The 6,049-nt window shown below is 36.9% G+C and overlaps 1 protein-coding gene across 1 annotated transcript in view; it reads right to left on the minus strand.

Annotated features, from left to right (window-relative positions):
- The window catches only part of LOC106882958 (uro-adherence factor A), a 62,389-nt gene that overhangs the window by 17,394 nt on the left and 38,946 nt on the right, over positions 1 to 6,049 (minus strand). The window lies entirely within an intron of this gene.

A 6,049-nucleotide genomic window follows, 5' to 3' on the forward strand; every position in this document is an offset into this window, starting at 1 on the left:
TTTCTTCCTCCGTTTTTCCCTTCTTTGAACTTTCCTTGTTTCCGACGAAGGGCTCCGCCCGAAACGTCATACTCTCTCTCTTTCCTTTCCCGAGCGTCTAGTAACACTATCCGTATCACGTTCTCACGTTGTTGTTTTTTGTCTTTTTTTGAACTTATATATATATATATAAACGTCAAAGACTTTCCGTATTCCCGAGCGTCATACTAATATATACTTTTGTTATTTACACCACCTGTCCTCGTCTGTTGTTATTATTTGTATATTCTCCCATATATATATATATATATATATATATATATACACGTTCTTTTCTTTATATGTAATTTCAACAGCTTTGTTCTTACCCTCGTCCCCCACTAACAATGGCTCTTGTGTTTGCTAAGTTGATTATTGCATGCAATAATTTTTCGTTTATTATTTTATGGTCGTTGCTCTTTTACCAAATAAATATCTAAATATTCTAGAAGCCTTCGTTTATTGTCAATCGTTTATAAATTACATATTATCGAGACAGTTATATTACAATGCAAACTCTCACTCTCAATGAACAGCACTTCTTTATACAACTGTCTTCGTTCATACGCATCACATGTCCAAACCAACACAGTCTTCCTTCTTGCATGCTCCAGTTGATTCCTCTTATGCCCAACTTTTCTCTCAACACATTTGCACTTTGTTGTATGTGCACACTGATGTTGCATATCCAGCAGAGGCGTACACTCTCAAGCGTTCAAGGTAAGCGCTGCATGCTCTGTGATTTTTTATCCATATCATCGGAAAATTAGATAAAATAGTTACTTTTGTTTCAAAGAAACTCCATCCAGGTGTTTTCAAAATATTCTCCCTCCCCTTCCCCTCTCTCACTGACTCGTACATCTGCTTTGAGAAGACCACGTGACACTCCCTCTCTGTCCCTTTGTTAGTGTAGAATTGTTGCTAACCTCGTTCCAATTTCTGACCCATAATTCCCGAGTTAGCCAACTGAAATGCGGTGTCAATGGTGGTTCTAGAAATTCCAAGCCGGAAATTACAGCCTAGAAGACAAGCCTTGTCCTGGAAGATCTGTAGAGCTCATCCTGAAAACCCTGGTGGAAGAAAATCGCATTGTAACTTTTGAGGAACTAGCAGAGAAGCTTGGATTTGGTCATTCAACCATTCATCGACACCTGCATGCCATCAGAAAATGACCATCTTTAGTTTCAAGTCGAAAGGTGTTCTACCATCAGGATAATGCTTGGCCACATACAGCAAGGATGACATTCCAAAGGTTGGAGCAGTTTGAATGGGAAACGATGCCCTTCCTATCATATTCACCAGACATTGTCCCATCTGATTATCATGTATTCTGCAGTCTTCAAAATCATTTGGACAGAAAAAATATGAATTCTGTAGACAAGGTCAGAATAGTACTGGAGGAGTATTTTCTCTCATGGACAAGTGAATTTTAGTAGAGGGGCCTTGCAAGTGTACCAAATAGATGGAAGAGCATTGTAGAAAATGAAGGAGAGAATATTTTAGATTTAAAAAGAACTTCGGTGATCTTAATTTTGAAAAATAGAAGTATAAAAAAAAACTGTATTATTTATAAGATGAACCTATATATATATATATATCATCATCATCATCATCATCATCGTTTAACGTCCGCTTTCCATGCTAGCATGGGTTGGACGATTTGACTGAGGACTGGTGCAACCGGATGGCTATGCACAAATGCACACACACACATGCATATATATACACACATATATAGACATATGTACACATATAGATATATGTATATATATTGGTTACTGAATGTTACTCAGGTGACACGCAATATAATGCTGTTTGTCATGCTATACACATATTCGTACCTGATTTGTAAGCTTCCCATTATCTAACGCTATTTCATCTCTCATCTTTGATTGTATTATTTGTTTTTCTTATTTACTGTCTGCTTCAAATCCATAACTCCTTTATTAACCATGCCGAGTGCTTTCCATAAAGTGCATAAAGAAAAAGATTACGTGGGCTTCTAACTATTGTATGTTCCGCATTATATTTTCCCGTGAAGGGTAAAATGCTGGTTATGATGTAACATAGCAACACATACAGTTTGTCTCTGAGATTGATTTATAGATTGAAAGAAAAAAAAAACTGATTAAAACTAGGAACTGCAGCCTTTTAACACTTTGTTGTTCATATTTCTTTGTCAAATATAATGTTTATTTATTCACACTGTTTTGAATTAATCCAGCATTATTTCATAGCTTCAAGATTTTGATGATAGGGTTGTATATCTTTGAAATAACATTATAGGGTAGGTGTGAGAGGCCATTTATAGCCAGTTTGAACAAGTAGAATATTTAGGGGCCGGATATTGGTAAAAAGATTAAGTTACCCTCTCGAGTCATGTCAGTTCATAAGGGCCAGTTTCCTGGTTTCATGGCTTATAAATTCCCCACCTGGATGGGACGCCAGTCCCTCGCAGGATTACTCACTGAGTGGACAGGAACAACATGAAATGAAGTGTTTTGTTCAAGAACACAATAGATTGCTCATAGTGGTGGCACATTAAAAGCCCCCCAGCACACACTGTACAGTGGTTAGTGTTCGGAAGCACATCCAGCTGTAGAAACCATGCCAAAATCAGACTGATGTAGCTCTCTGGCCTTGCTAGCTCCGGTCAAACTGTCCAACCTATGCCAGCATGGAAAACAAACGTTAAAGGATGATGATGATGATGATGATGATGAATTTGAATGCAGAATCATAAATTAAAAATCATATTAAAACATGGATGTTGTAATTGGTTCAGTCTTAAGACATTAAGTTGACCATAAGGGAAATGATGCCTTATCAAATTCGCTCCCATTTCTCCTCGACCAGATCCAAGCAAAGTTATCAGAAATGTCCATGCAATAAAAGATTCCCCAAAGATGTATATGAGAAAGGGTATCTGGTTGTGTGGTAAGAAATTTACTTCCTAATCACATGGTTCCAGGTTCAGTCCCATGGCGTCTTGAGCAAGTGTCTTCTACTAAAGCCTTGTGAGTGGATCCGGTTGCCACTAAGAACCCTGAATTATGAGCTGTGGTCCTTATTTAATTTGCTCTCATAGAATATTTTCTAGAAGTAGACCAGACACCTTGATGTCACAGAGTGCACGCAAAAGGTTTCCTTTGTTTCTTTCCCTCTTCTTCCTGTTTTTTTTCTCATTCGTTTTCCTTTCTTTTATCAATCTTCCTTTCATTTGATCTTATTGATTCATAAGTTAGAAGACTGCCGGATAAACAGAATCATTAGAGCATTGGTTGAAAACCACTTCATGCTAACATGTTACGGCTCTTGATATTCTGAGTTCAAACCCTGCTAAGCATGAAGGATTTTATTTTCCCATCCTTCCAAGAAATCAATAAATTACAGATCAATCACTAGATTCAGTACTAATCAATTATTCACCCTCACCACTACTTGTACTGCTGCCGACACAAAACTTATGACTTTGTGCCTCCACAAGAAATCGTTATCTGAAAGTTTACAGATCAAACCCTTTGGTGTCCATTTCATTTGTTTTGACACTCATCACTGGTTTCTCCTTGTTTCATGTGATCGTTTCTGTGGCACTTCAATTTTTGTTTTACATCCGTTTTTTTTTTCCAGTCAATATCGGTTCCATGACAACTGGACTCTGGTGACGTCTGTGGGAAACTTTCAAGTGTTTCTACACAAGGATTCTCTTATCTCTGACAAAAATGGTCTGTGTGTGTGTGTGTGTGTGTGTGTGTGTGTATGTGTGTGTGTGTGTGTGTGTGTGTGTGTGTGTGTGTGTATACATGCATGCATACATACATTCATACATATATACATACATACATACCTATATATATATATATATATATATATATATATATTATAATATATTATTATTAATATCAGGGAAATCAATATTAGAAAATTAATCAGAAAGATATATACGTGTGTAAAATAATTGTTGTATTAAAAATATAAATATATATAAATATAAGTAAATATGTATAAGTATAAATATATTATAATAATAATAATAATAATAAATATGACAGTTTAAAAGTTTTGAATTAAGTTTTAAAGCATCTTACGATCGTTTCACAGAAATGTTGTCCCTATAATGGAATCCTAGATTGATAAGCATTTATAGACAACTCTTCTGCTCTTCAGAGATATAAATTATCAGATATAAATTATCTGGCTGTCAGATAATTTCAGCAAAACTCCTTCTAACACCAGAGATGAACTGAAGGCAAGGATTATGGCAGCATTGACCAACTTAAACAAGGAAATCATCCAGGAGAGTTGCAGGAGATTCTGAAGTCTTCTGGAGGCCATGGTTGAGAAATATAGAGCCATGATGCAGTTCCTTCTGTCAGTTATTTGGAAATGACATGCTGTATTGCCTGGTATTCGCACTGGAAGTTCCAATACAAACATTTCAGAGTGTTTAGTTGTCAATCTGAGAACAGTGCAATTTGAGGACAGTGCAATCTGAGGACATGTACCGAAAGTGATAAAAATCAAACATCCAGTCAACATCATGGTGTTTGGAGTGATCACTAGTGATGGGGACATTACACGTCCCCCAGACTACAACCACCTTGAATATTATGTGTGGGGCACAGTTGAGCGAGAGACCCACAAAACTCATTGTAACACCAGAGATGAACTGAAGGCAAGGATTATGGCAGCATTCACCAACTTAAACAAGGAAACCATCCAGGAGAGTTGCAGGAGATTCCGAAGTCTTCTGGAGGCCATGGTTGAAGCCAATGGCGATTTTATTGAATAAATTTACTCTTTAGAATTTCAAGATATTTTTAGGTAAATTTGGTAAATATATCTGTTAAAATGAGATGTCAGTGCTATTTTCATTTTTGCGTAATTTATACAACAATTTATTCACCGCACCCTGTACATACGGTTTACTGTTCCTTTCAAGTAAGCTCAACAAAAACAGCACTCCGTCCAGTGAAAGATAAATATCATTTAATGTATTAAGATAAGACTACATGTCTCAATGGCAAGTAACTGTTAGTAGTTCATATCTCAATACAGTGTATGTTAAATGATGTGTGTGTGTCTGTGTCTCTGTGTGTCTGTATCTCCTTCTTTGACATCACATATTAGTTGTACTAGACTGAGTCAAAGTCTTTTAAAAAAATTTTTTTATTTTCTCTGATAATTTTTGGCAACTTGAATCGACAAGTTATATCAATAATTTGATACATTTTGTCGTCCAGTCTTTGCCAAATTGCTTATTCTTTATTTCCATACGTAACATATAAGCATTAATTGTCTGTTCTGTTATTGTACAGCTTTGATAATGACTGGTGAAAAAAAAAAAAATTACATCTGTAGCCATTTTACGCTACTCAGCCTGTTGAAGAAGAAAGAACTGACTGCAAGAGCAGCAGATAAAGAAATTAATGATTTGGAAGAGCCAGGAGCTGTAAATGAATGTGGTTCAGACATTTCAAGGATAGTGGTGCCAGCCTCAAAGACAAAACATGGTTAGGAAAACTTTCTGTCATGGAAGATGAGGCCTTGCTTGAAATTGTTGAACAGGAGCTAAGCCTTAAAAAAAAATATGTTGGCAGAAGTTGATCCTTCACAAAGCACCCCCTATCAATGCCTCCATAAGCTCAGTCCTGTGAACATGATGCCGTTAAGAAGTTCATTACGAACTGACCAATGACATGGCTCCATGACATGTGAATTTTCGCAAACAACAGCTGGCAAATCATAGAAATGCATTTTTGAGTGTTGTGCCACATGGAGGCAACAACGAATGACCGAGACCTTTGGCATTATGCCGTGCTTGAGAAGAAGACCCATCAAGGCCAAGCAAAATTACAGTCATGGCACATACTTGTGTCACACAAATGGCACCTGTGCTGATGGCACATAAAAGCACCCACTACACTCTCGGAGTGGTTGGCATTAGGAAGGGCGTCCAGCCATAGAAACCGTGTTCATGCCAGCATGAACAATGGACGTTAAACAACAGCGATGATGATGATAATGTATA

This window comes from Octopus bimaculoides, chromosome 19 (assembly GCF_001194135.2).
Source record: "Octopus bimaculoides isolate UCB-OBI-ISO-001 chromosome 19, ASM119413v2, whole genome shotgun sequence".
Classification (NCBI taxonomy): domain Eukaryota; kingdom Metazoa; phylum Mollusca; class Cephalopoda; order Octopoda; family Octopodidae; genus Octopus; species Octopus bimaculoides.